A 13,542-nucleotide genomic window follows, 5' to 3' on the forward strand; every position below is an offset into this window, starting at 1 on the left:
GTTCTGTTCTACACACTGGGAATAAATCCATGAGAACAGATAAAAATGCTGCCCTAGTAGTTACATATTTACCTTTTTGTATTCTATGTGTGCTATATAGTTCTTTTTTTTTTTAAAGATTTTATTTATTTATTTGAGAGAGAGAGAATGAGAAAGAGAGAACACACGAGAGGGGATAGGGTCAGAGGGCGAAGCAGACTCCCTGCCGAGCAGGGAGCCCGACGCAGGACTCGATCCAGGGACTCCAGGATCATGACCTGAGCCGAAGGCAGTCGCTTAACCAACTGAGCCACCCAGGCGCCCCCTGTGCTATATAGCTCTTTTTTATGTAAAATTAAAAGTACCACTATTCTCAGTTTCATTTACCTACTCAAATTTCAAACAGAGGTCATTGGTATTAATAAAAGATCTAAGTCTTCAATTATTTTAACTTTGGTTCATGTCTAGTCCTAAACTTTGATAACTTATTAAATTTTCAGGGGTTCAATTTAGTTCTACTAATTTCTGAGTGTCAACTATATGCCAAGAACTGCAGTAGGGACCAGAGCACAAAAACGACAACTGAGGCAAAATCCTTTCCCTCAGTATGAGTCATGGGGGAGGGGGAAAGACAAATTAGACCTATAAGGATAGATAATTCCAACATAGTAAGGTAAGTGCCAAGTGAGAGTTATTTACAAGTTCATGGGAATTGGGAAGAGGGCCATCTTACCTAACCTAGAGGAGATAGGCTTGCTGGAATAAGAGCCAAAAGAAAACAATTAACAAAATAAAAAGGCAACCTATGGAATGGGAGAAAATATTGACAAACCCTTTATATGATAGGGGTTTTTTAATATCTAAAATATCTAAGAAACTCCAACAACTCATTAACAAACAAACAAAAAACCCCAAATAACCCAATGAAAAATAGGCAAAAGTCATGAACAGAAATTTCTCCAAAGAAAACACATAAATGGCCAACAGGTTTATGAAAAGGTGCTCAACATCACTAATCATTAGAGAAATGCAAATCAAAACCACAATGAGGTATTACCTCACATCTGTTAGGATGGCTATTAAAAACAAAACAAAACAAAAAAGATAAGTACTGGTACGAATGTGGAGAAATAAGAACCCTGGTACACTGCTGGTGGGAATGGAAAATGGTATAGTCACTATGAAAAAAGTATGGAGGTTCCTCAAAATATTTAAAATAGAATTTCCATACGATCCAGTGATCCTGTTTCTGGGTATATATCCAAAAGAACTGAAATCAGGATCTCAGAGAGGTATCTGCATTCTCATGTTCATTGCAGCATTATTCACAATAGCCAAGATATGGAATCAACCTAAATGTCCATAGGTAGATGAAAGGATAAAAAAAAATGTGGCATATACATACAATGAAATATTATTTGGCCCTAAAAGAGAATGAAATCCTGCCATATGCGACAACATGGATGAAGTTGGAGGATATTACACTATGCCAATCACAAAAGGACAAATAATGCATTATCTCACTTATATAAGGTGTCCAAAACAGTCAAACACATAGAAGCAAAGAGTAGAATGATGCTTGCTAGGGGCTGGAGGGAAAGGGAAATAGGGAATTGTGCCACAGTTCAATAAAGTTTCAGTTATGCAAGATGAGCAAGTTCTAGAGATCTGCTGTATAACATAGTGCCTACAGTTAATGATAATGTACACCTAAAAATTTGTTGGGGGTAAATCTCATTTAAGTGTTTTCACCGCCGCCACCACCAAAACAAAAGAGAACTGTCAAGTGGAGGAAGTTAGGAAGGGCAACCAGGCAGAAGCAGCGGCAGTCAACACACGGGAGAGCGAAACAGATGACAAATGTTCAGAGGATGAGAACCAAACAGTGCAGCATTACCAGAATATAAAGTGCAAGGAAAAAGATGAAGCAGAAAGGGAGATAAAGGGCCAGGCCCTTAAATGTCATGCAAAGGAACCTGTACTTTATCATACTCCTTTAGCATAATTATATTCATGTATAAATTACTTACACATTCTACTGTGTTATATACATTAAGAAATAGACTAAATGTACTTTTTACAAGAATGAGGGAAGGACAGATAGCTACTTTCTTTTTCCCACATTCCCAAAGAATCACCTGTGGTCATAGACTACTACTACTACTACTGAAATACTGGGAAGCCACTAAAGGTAATAAGTGGGGGAGTAACATAGTGAGATTTTCAGTTAGGCAGAAATTCGGGCTGCAAAGTAGAAGATGCATTTATGAGGGGCAAAAGCAAAGACCAGACGAGAGGCAAGCCTAGGCAAGAAATATCGAGTCCTGAAATTGGGGCAACTGGATAAGTAGGGTTGGATAAGAAGAGATGGATTTACGTAAATTTTAAAGATAAAAATTTATCTTTATCTTTACTAAGCGACTAATTTATGTGAATGTTAAGAAAGAGGGAAATGAGAGGAAGACTCTTAGAAAGAGGTGTCATTTACTGAGATCAAGGAGACAGGAACAAATTCATGAGTTCCATTTTAAACCTCCTCATCCACATGGTCCAATACCTAGGTATAATCCACATGCAGCTATTAAGCCCTTGAAATCTAGGAAGTCTGAATTAAGATGAATTCATTGAATCTCAAAGACTTGTAAGAGAAATGAATGTAAAATATCTCATGAATATTTTTACATTAATTGTATGTTGAAATATAGTACTTTAGATACACTAGATTAAATAAGAGATAATAAAAACTAATTTCAGGAGTGCCTGGATAGCTTAGTTGGTAGAGCATGCGACTCTTGATCTTCGGGTGGGAGATTACTTAAAAATAAAATCTTAAAATTAATTTCACCTTTGTTTTTATTTTTTAAACTGGCTATTAGAAAATTAAAAATTACATGTGGCTTGCATTACATTTCTATTGGTCAGCAATGATACTGAGTTTGACATGTCAGTAGAATATCCCAATCGATATATTCAATAGATAGTTGAATATATATGTAAGTCTCACTTTGTAAATGAGATGACAGGACAGGTCACTTACAAACTCATCAGCATGGGTACCCATTCCAACCTTCTTCCTATCAGTCTTAGAGGATTAGGTATCCCTCTTTGTTTTTAAATCTAACTTCCTTTTTTAAGATAACAGCTTTATTGAAAGCTGTAAGCTCCATCTTTTAAAGTATACAATTCAGCAGCAACCATCACCACAATCTAATTTCTTCACCCTAAAAAGAAACCCTGCACCCACTGACAGTCATGCCTCATTCCCCCAGCCCCTCTTCCTTCCTTCCTTCCTTCTTCTTTCTCTCCCTTTCTCCCTTCCTTTTCTTTCTCCCACCCTCCCTTTTCTTTTCCCTTTCTCTTTCTTCCTTCTTGTCCTTCCTTTCCTTTCTGTCTCTTTCTCTCTTACCTTCCTTCCTTTCTTTTTTTACATAGGCTCCACGCCCAGCGTGAAGCCTAATTCGGGGCTTGAACTCACTACCCTGAGATCAAGAGTTGGATGCTCAACTGACTGAACCCCAAAGTCAACTTTTCAACTAGAATTTTTCACTCCAGAGCCTGTTTCTGTATTGTTTGCTCTCCTTGAGCTGTTCTATCCAGTGTGTATTTGTTTTTAATATATACCTTTATTGTGAAACTGGAATCTGATTGAGACTTCAGATCCAACTACCACTTTAAAGGAAATACCAAGGACAGAAAAACATGTTAAACTATACTACAGGGATTCAATAAGCAAACTCTTTAGGCTTTTTCTTTAGGATACATAATGTGGTTTCTTCAACTAAAAAATTTTAAGGGAAAAAGGGAGGGAAGGAGGGAGAAGGAGAGTGAAGGGAGAAAATAAATACAGAAGGGGGATCTACAGATTTTGTAAGACATATAAATTTATTTAAATCCTGATTCAAATAGACTAAACACACACACACCAGTTATGGGGGAGTCTGGGAAAATAGCAATAGCAGCATAGTTTTCAAACCCTCCAAATGCCCACATAAAAACAGAGCAACTAGACAGCAAAACCAAAACTCCTTGACAACATTTACGAAACTAAATGACAAGGTATCCTCAACAAGCCCCAGAATACAAACCACCAATAGCCAAAAAGCCTGCACAATAAAGCAATACTCAATGGGGCTGCACTTAATGGAACTCAGAACAGGATAATCCCAAAATAGCCATCAAGAATTTACTAGAAAGCACAACAGGCCAATTTGAGAGCATCAGTTGAAACAAGGAGTTTTATCCTCTTCCATACCAGCTGAGTGCAAGGACCACAATAAAGCTGCAACAATCTAGTCTGTAGGACTCCCACAATTGATATTCAAGAGAAAATGACAAATATTGGAGGTAGGCAAAGTATCTACAGACAGTAAGAGTATTTGAAGAAGAAAAACAAAGCAAGAAAACAGAATAAATACTAAATGCTAAATTCAAGAACATGTTCAGAAATAAAAGATGATAATATCAACCCAGAATGACAACTACTAAAACATTCTAGTAAAATTCTGAATTTCAAAGAAAAAGAATCCTTTATGCATCTAGAAGAAAAGAGTATCAGATTTTTCAACAGCAAGGCATTATGCCAGAAGAAAATAAATATATTTAGGAAACTGAAAGAAAGCATGAACCAAGGATTTTTGTATCTAGTGAAATTGACTTAATTCAAATATAAAATGCACAAACCCAGGAATTATTATTTCCATGAGCTCTTCCTGAAGAAACCACTATAGCACAAGCTTCGGACAATCAAAATGACTAGAGAGACATTCACTTAACGCCTGGTGATGTTACCTATAGATATAAGACTAAATGAGGGCTAGGAGGGATATATATAAAGAGAGTATATATAGTATACTAAAGTAGGTATATGATCCAACACTGTGAATAAAGTATGACTATTAAAAAATGGGGAGAGGGGCACCTAGGTCGCGCAGTTGGTTAAGCGTCATGAGATAGAGCCCCATGTCAGACTCCATGCTCAGTGCAGACTCTGCCTAAGACCCTCTCTCCCTCTCCCTCTGCCCCTCCCCCAACCCCTGCGCGCCCTCTCTCTCTCTTTAAAATCTTTAAAAGAAGGGACGCCTGGGTGGCTCAGTTGGTTAAGCGTCTGCCTTCAGCTCAGGTCATGATTCCAGGGTCCTGGGATCGAGTCCCGCATCGGGTTCCCCGCTCTGCAGGGAGCCCGCTTCTCCCTCTGCCTCTGCCTCTCTCTATCTCTCATGAATAAATAAATAAAATCTTAAAAAAAAAAAAAGAAAAAAAAAAGAAATTGGGGAGAGAACAGTGAGAGCATATGCAAAAAATTTTTAATGTTTTTAGTAACCACATTAATAGTAATATTAGTATTATTTGGGACATTAAGCCATGTAATATGGGATAAAACCAATGAAGTAATTATCATATACACTAATTCTATCACCCTTTCATCCCCTATGTCCTTAAAAATCAGAATTCTCAGTATGGAAGAAAGGGGAATGAGATGTAATGGAGAAAAGGTTTAGTAAGATTTGAATTGGAAAAATCAAAATGAACCCATGAAGTATTGTATCTTTGTGTGTTATGTGTCTTAGCTCTGTCCATTTAAAAGGACTAGAAAAAAATGACCAATCTAGTAGCTAGCAATGAGCATCTGCAGCCCCCAATTGGAGCCTGACATATAATTCTCCCTAAAGGAAATCAGGGCTTCTTAGAGAAATGGCTGATTACAGGTATAGGGCAGAAAACGTGTAAGATGAACTTGGAACATCTTAAATTATCAGGTAACCAGCATTAAAGACTACTAAGGTCATGTCAAAAGGACTTAAGAGTCAATTAGAAGAGGCTTCCACTAACCAAACATGGGACAATTTAAGGTTCAACTGTGATAATAATTGCAATGTATGAAACCCATCAAGTATGTTCAAATTCATGAATTCATAATGATATTTTTAAAAGAAAAGATTTGGTCATCTTTGGAGGAAGACCAGGAACAAGTTCACCATCTTGAAAACTGGCCAACAATGGGAAGGGATCAAGCATTTATTCTGCTTTCTTATATGAACTATACTTCCAGGTAAAGAAATAGTAGGAGAGCTGAAGTGTCTTTATATAAAGTAGTGCCAGTAGTTAGAATAATACTAATTGCAACCCACAGTGAATTAATAATTACAAACATTAAGTATCAGTGGTGTGCACATCATAAAAAGAGACAATGGAAGAACACACCACTATCTAGTCTGCCAAGGATCAAACATCAGTCTGATAAAGGCACTAAATCTTACTGCCGAACTATAGGAAATACAGAAAACAGAGGAATATGTTGAGATGCACATGAGTATGAAATCAATAAACTCTAGACTGTGGGAAACTGCGTAGTTCAAACAGCCTAATTTCAACAACTAAAGTATGAGGAAAATAATGGGACAGAAGGGAGATTTATGTATAAAAGAGATATCAACTTTTTTTTAAAGGACAAGACTAAAATGTGCGAAAGGATGAATATTTAGGTAATAAAACTATCTAAACCTTCAAGGAAGTGATTACTCTAAAAATCAGGGTAACAGTTATTTATAGGAAAGGGTATAGTGATTGGGGTAGGGCACATGAAGGGCCTCTGGGTTCTACTTCTTGATCTGGTGAGGGTTACAAGACTGCCCTAAAGTAATGAATTAGTCATATTTTTGGTGATTTTTCTGTATCTGAATCTTATTTTACAAAAAAAAAGTAAACAAAACATGACATTTAAAACAACTAGAAATCTGAACACTTACTACATATTTGATATTAAAGAATATTGTTAATTTTCCTAGGTATAATAATGATATTGTAGATATGCTTAAAAAGGAGTCTTTTTATATATAAGTACAGAGAGATTTATTATGAAAATGATTTACTTTACAGTAATACAGGAGGGGGTATATACAAAATGAGATATGCCATGGACTGATTGTTGTTGAAGTTCAGAGATATGCACATAAGAGGTTCATGATACGCATCATCTACTTCTGTATTTTATTTTATTTTATTTATTTTTTAAAGATTTTATTTTATTTATTTGAGACAGAGAGAATGAGAGAGAGAGAGAGAACACATGAGAGGGGGGACGGTCAGAGGGAGAAGCAGGCTCCCTGCCAAGCAGAGAGCCCGATGCGGGACTCGATCCAGGGACTCCAGGATCATGACCTGAGCCGAAGGCAGTCGCTTAACCAACTGAGCCACCCAGGCGCCCTACTTCTGTATTTTAAATTCTCTAAAATAAAGAGTTAAAAAAAAGGAGAGAGGGGCGCCTGGGTGGCTCAGTTGGTTAAGCCACTGCCTTCGGCTCAGGTCATGATCCTGGAGTCCCGGGATCGAGTCCCGCATCGGGCTCCCTGCTCGGCAGGGAGCCTGCTTCTGCCTCTGACCCTCCCCCCTCTCATGTGCTCTCTCTCTCTCATTCTCTCTGTCTCAAATAAATAAAAAAAAAAAAAAAGGAGAGAAAAAGAATGGTTTGAGCTTATCTTTGATTTTTTTACATTGGTTTAGCCCTTAGCCTCAGTTTCCTATACTCAGCCCAGCTTTCTCAGGAAGGGGTCTTTATACATCACAATACCATATTAATACAAAGGAGAACTCAACCTACACAATACATAATTCTGGGTCCTACTGCAGTTCTCATCTAGGTGAGTGACAGAACCATCCACCCGATCACCCAAGCCAGAAACGAGATTCAACCTACGTTCTTCTAATGCTCTTTCTAACAAATCAATCTAATTCTATCAAATCTAATATTTAAGTTCTAAACAGTTTTTGAATTCAACTTCTCTGTGTTCCCACTGCCCTAGTTCAGGCCCTCATCATCTCTCTCAGAATAAAACTAGAGCCTTGTAAGGGTTCGCCTTTGTGCTGTATAGAGGCATTCCAATCCTTCCTCCATAGGGCCATTATGGTGAGCATTTTTTTTTTTTTTAAGATTTTAATTATTTATTTGAGAGAGAGTGAGCGAGTGAGGGGAGCCTGAGTGGCTCAGTTGGTTAAGCATTTGCCTTGGGCTCAGGTCATGATCCCAGGGTCCTGGGATTGAGCCCCGCATCGGGCTCCCTGCTCAGTGGGGAATCTGCTTCTCCCTCTCCCTCTGCCTCTCCCCCAGCTTGTGCTCTCTCCCTCAAATGAATCAATAAAATCTTAAAAAAAAAAGAGAGAGAGAGAGAGAGAAGGTCAGCATGAGTGGCTGGTTAAACGGCTGCCTTCACCTCAGGTCATGGTTCTGGGGTCCTGGGACCGAGCCCCCCATGGGGCTCCTTGCTCAGTGGGGAGCCTGCTTCTCCCTCTGCCTGCTGCTCCCCCTGCTTCTATTCTCTCTCTCTGAGAAATAAATATTTAAAATAAATAAATAAATATCTTATTTATTTATTTTAGAGGGCGTGAGCAGGAAGGAAAGGGAGAAAGAATCTGAAGCAGACTGTGTACTGATCGTGGAGCCCCACAGGGGACTTGATCCCATGACCTTGAGATCATGACATGAGCCAAAACCAAGAGTCGGATGCTCAAACAACTGAGCCACCCAGGCGCCCCAGGTAATTTCATTTTTTAAAAGAATCCACCAATTCCCATTTACTATATATATTTTCACACAAAGCCCACTCTATGCTGATTTGCCCTTAGAATTTGGGGTCTTTAGATTCAAATGGCTAGCCACACATAAACTTATATAATTAGTACAAGTTAGGTGACAAAGGTAAATAAGAATTGCTAAAAATGGGAGTGCGTGAGTTATTTTGAAAGAAATATGTTGTGTATGGGGTTTTATATTTATGCTAAGAATTGGATAATGGTTTAAAGTAAATAAAAATCTCAACTCCGTATTTATGAAATTTTTAAAAGCCAGGGATGAAGCAAGGTTTTTGTTTTTCATGTAATCCTAAGTCTTTTTTAAAAAGGGAGCAATAAGATAATCATAGGGTAGTTTTTTTAGGGTGATCGTGTGGTTAATTTGCCTTCTATAGTTAGACGTGGATAATTTTTTAAAAAAGATTTTATTTTTTCGTTTGAGAGAGAGAGAGAGCATGAGTAGAGGGGAGAGGCAGAAGCAGACTCCCTGCTCAGCAGACAGCCTGACATAGGGCTCAATCCCAGGATCCTCATGATCTGAGCAGAAGGCAGATGCTTAACCATATGAGCCACCCAGGTGCCCCAGACATGGATAACATTTAAAAGAAGAAACTAAATACAGTCCTTAAATAGTAACAACTACACTTTTAACAGCTATAAAAGCTGATGAACATACTCTTGAAACAAAGACAAGACTACATATAAGAATTTTATGATTATTCAGTGCATGAAATGATAATAAACTTGAAAAAAACTGGTTAAATATCAACTGTGATAAACTATTTATTAGCTATGTATTTTCAACAGTTTACTTCATTTAACTCTGACCCACAGTATTCTTACATCTGAAAAACAGAACTACAAGTACCCATCTCACAAGGTTGCTGTGAGGATTAAATGATACAGCAGGTGATTTTTCTCTTCATGAGCTGCCAGAATTTTCACAGGCAATACAAACTGAAGGATACTACTTAGCACTGGCTGAATCAAGAAATTAAGGTTGTTATTTGGAAGGCTAGTAGAGCATCATGCCAGAAACAAACCCAACCAATACCCACATCAAAATTCAACAGAAATTTGAAGAGCTAATACCTACAGTACATGGATAGGAGATTGCTCCTGCAACCAATTTTATAAAAGCTTCACTGAAATTTAAGGAACAATGCCTCTAGTAAAAGAACATTAAAAGGCAAAAGAACTCAACAATAAAAACAACCCAATTAAAAATTGGGCAAGTAACTTGAATAGACATTTCTTCAAAGATATACAAATGGCAATAAGCACCTAAAAAGACACTCAACAACAGTAATCATTAGGGAAATGCAAATCAAAACTACAATGAGATTAGGATGGCTATTATCAAAAAGTGTTGTGAGAACGTGGAGAAATTGGAACCTTTGTACACTGCTGGTGACAATTCAAATGGTACAGTCACTGCAGAAAATACTAGGGTCTTATCTCTGTAATATATAAAGAACTCTTACAACTCAATAACTAAAGACCAAAGACTTCAAAGAAGATATACAAAGGTCCTGTAAGTATATGAAAAGATGCTCAACATCATTAGCAAACAGGGAAATGAAACTCAAAACCGTAATGAAGTATCATTTCACATTCACAAGGGTGGCTATAATAAAAAAAAGAAATAATAAGCATTGGAAAGGAGTGGAGAAATTAGAACCTGTTGCTGGTGGGAATGTAAAATGCTATAGCTATAGTTATAGCTACTCTGGAAGACAGACTATCAGTTATTCAAAAGGGTAAAGAATTGCCATATGACCTTGCAATTCCATTCCTAGGTATATACACAAGAGAAATGAAAACTTGTTCACAAATGTTCATAGCAGCATCAACTCAAATATCCATCATTAATGAACAAATACACAAAATGTGGTATATCCATACCATGGAATAAAAATGAATAATGTACTAATATATGCCCCAACATGGATGAACCTTGAAAATATGCTAAATGAAAGAAGCCGGGTGCCTGGGTGGCTCAGTTGGTTAAGCGACTGCCTTCAGCTCAGGTCATGATCCTGGAGTCCTGGGATCGAGTCCCGCATCGGGCTACCTGCTCAGCAGGGAGTCTGCTTCTCCCTCTCCTGCTCCCCTCTCTTGTGCTCTCTCTCTCTCAAATAAATAAATAAATAAATCTTAAAAAAAAAAAAAAAAAGAAAGAAGCCAATCACAAACTTAATCAAGGCAGAGTTCTGTTACCTTGAGATCAACTGTCTAAGTTTCAGCTCTGGGAAATAAATGTCTTTGGTGTAATATCTATTGTGTGGAGATGAAATGGGAGGTACGAGGGGATTTGGAGGGTTGGGAAGCTTCGACTGGCCTAGGTGCTCCTTGGATAGTCTTCATTTCATTGCCCTCATTACTTCCCTCACTAATTTATTCTTGCTTTTTTTTTTAAAGATTTTATTTATTTATTTGAGAGGTAATGAGAGACAGAGAGCATGAGAGGAAGGAGGGTCAGAGGGTGAAGCAGACTCCCTGCCGAGCAGGGAGCCCGATGCGGGACTCGATCCCGGGACTCCAGGATCATGACCTGAGCCGAAGGCAGTTGCTTAACCAACTGAGCCACCCAGGCGCCCTATTCTTGCTTTTTATACTTGTCACCTCTAAGCCTCGAGCCTCTCCATTATCAGTCACTATAGGGGAGAATGGCTTCCATTTCCGATTCTAACTTCTCCTATGCATATTTTGGGATGTAGATTTTTCTACTATCACTTGTCCTTCATTATAATCACATTGGCTTTCATCTTCTAATTGGAAAATCTATATCTCTACCACTTTTTACAGCACTTTTAGAAATTTATTTCCTTTTATTATTATTTACATGAAAATTTCAATAGGATTTTAGAGTTGGGGGTCTAAACATGGTGTTCAGTCTATCACCTTAAATTGGAAGCTTACTATCTAAATCTTAAATAGAATTTACATATTTTCTTAGAATCAAGCTCTTTGAAACACTAAGACCCTCTTTCCAAATAACACCAAAATATGGCCATAGGGTATAAATGCTATGATCTCCATTAGTCCATAAATAAAGAAACCAGTACGAAGTATTCTTTTTTTTTTTTTAAAGATTTTATTTATTTATTTATTTGACAGAGAGAGACACAGCGAGAGAGGGAACACAAGCAGGGGGAGTGGGAGAGGGAGAAGCAGGCTTCCCGCTGAGCAGGGAGCCGGATGCGGGGCTCGATCCCAGGACCCTGGGATCATGACCTGAGCCGAAGGCAGACGCCCAACGACTGAGCCACCCAGGTGCCCAAGTACGAAGTATTCTTTACCAAATAAAGCCAAATTGAGAAATAAAATAAAAAATTAAAAAAAAACCTAATTGGTATAGTTTGAAATGCATGTTAACTTTTTTTTAATTTTATTTTTAAAGATTTTCTTCATTTGACAGAGAGGGACACAGCGAGAGAGGGAACACAAGCAGAGGGAGTGGGAGAGAGAGAAGCAGGCTTCCCTCCGAGCAGGGAGCCCGATGTGGGGCTCGATCCCAGGACCCTGGGATCATGACCTGAGCTGAAGGCAGACGCTTAATGACTGAGCCACCAAGGTGCCCTGCATGTTAACTTTTATTAATAATTTCATTTGAAGTATTCAAAAGAATTGTACCCAAAGAATTTCCATGCACTTAACTAGAATCTATAACCACTGTCTTTTTATATTTTCCCAATAATTTCTTTTTATTTACAAAAATGATTTGTAGTATGTAACAGTATACCCCAGGTAGAAGTTATTAAGGAATCATAGGGGTGCATGGGTGGCTCAGTTGTCAAGCGTCTGCCTTTGGCTCAGGTCAGGATCCCAGGGTCCTGGCATCGAGCCCCACATCAGGTTCCCTGCTCTGCAGGAAGCCTGCTTCTCCCTCTCCCTCTCCCCCTGCTTGTGTTCCCTCTCTCGTTGTTTCTCTGTCAAATAAATAAAATCTTTAAAAATAAATAAATAAATAAATAAATAAACAAACAAGGAATTATATATAATAAACTTTATTTCTCACTTAAATGAGCCAACTAGAATAGTTAAATCAGCAAAAGAATTTAATTTGGTAACTCAGTAAAATAATTTAGGAAAAAACCCTTTACTTTCCTGGAAGTATGTATCCATCATGTGTGTGGAGGGGAAGAAAGGGTCTGAAATGGGAAATAAGTTATTTATTCCTCATGGATCTTCACTCCCTCCCTCCCTGGGTTATAGCACTCAGGCTTGCGACCATTTACATGGTGATGATACTACTTATATACTAATGATACCATCACTTAGATAACTAATAAACTTACTGAACTTCACATATCCAAAACAAAATTCCTTTCCAAACCTACTCTGAACTACAGTAAATGTAAAGGACATAAATATTCACCCAGTTGTTCACACAAAAAAACAAGATCCATCCTTTATTTCTCCTCTTCCTTCCTTCAATCTATCAATAAATCTTGTTGGTACTATCTCCATCATTTATCCATTATTTTCCTATCTCCACTGCCAGGTCACTGCCCCCTGCAAGTCTTTTGATTTTCCTGCTTCTGTTCTTGTCTCCTTAGAATCCCTTTATCCCGCAGGAGTCAGTGTGACTTAGATCATGCCATTTCCCTGCTTAAAATCCTCCTTAGAGGGCACCAAGTGGCTCAGTCGGTTGGGCGTCTGCCTTCGGCTCAGGTCATGATCCCAGGGTCCTGGGATTGGGCCCTGCATCGGGCTCCCTGCTCAGCAGGGAGCCTGCTTCTCCCTCTCCCTCTGCCAGCCTCTCCTGCCCTTTCTGTCAAATAAGTAAATAAATAAAATCTTAAAAAAAAAAAATCTCTTTAGAAAAGAAACCAAACTCCCTACCAGGACCTACAAGGCCTTTCATCATGGTCTGACTCCTGCCTACCTCTCCACACCTCACCTCACTCTTTGCCTTTCTCACTATCTCCAGGCCACTGTGCTTCCCCAAATACATCAACTTGGTTCCTCATTCGGGAGCTTTACATTTGCTGT

General features: G+C 38.4%; 1 protein-coding gene across 7 annotated transcripts in view; it reads right to left on the reverse strand.

The window, feature by feature from the left end:
• Positions 1-13,542, reverse strand: part of TFDP2 (transcription factor Dp-2) — a 177,197-nt gene that overhangs the window by 28,558 nt on the left and 135,097 nt on the right. The gene's annotated exons all lie outside the window — the stretch shown is intronic.

This window comes from Mirounga leonina, unplaced genomic scaffold (genome assembly GCF_011800145.1).
Source record: "Mirounga leonina isolate KUSES-001 unplaced genomic scaffold, KU_Mleo_1.0 Mir_115, whole genome shotgun sequence".
Lineage (NCBI taxonomy): Eukaryota > Metazoa > Chordata > Mammalia > Carnivora > Phocidae > Mirounga > Mirounga leonina.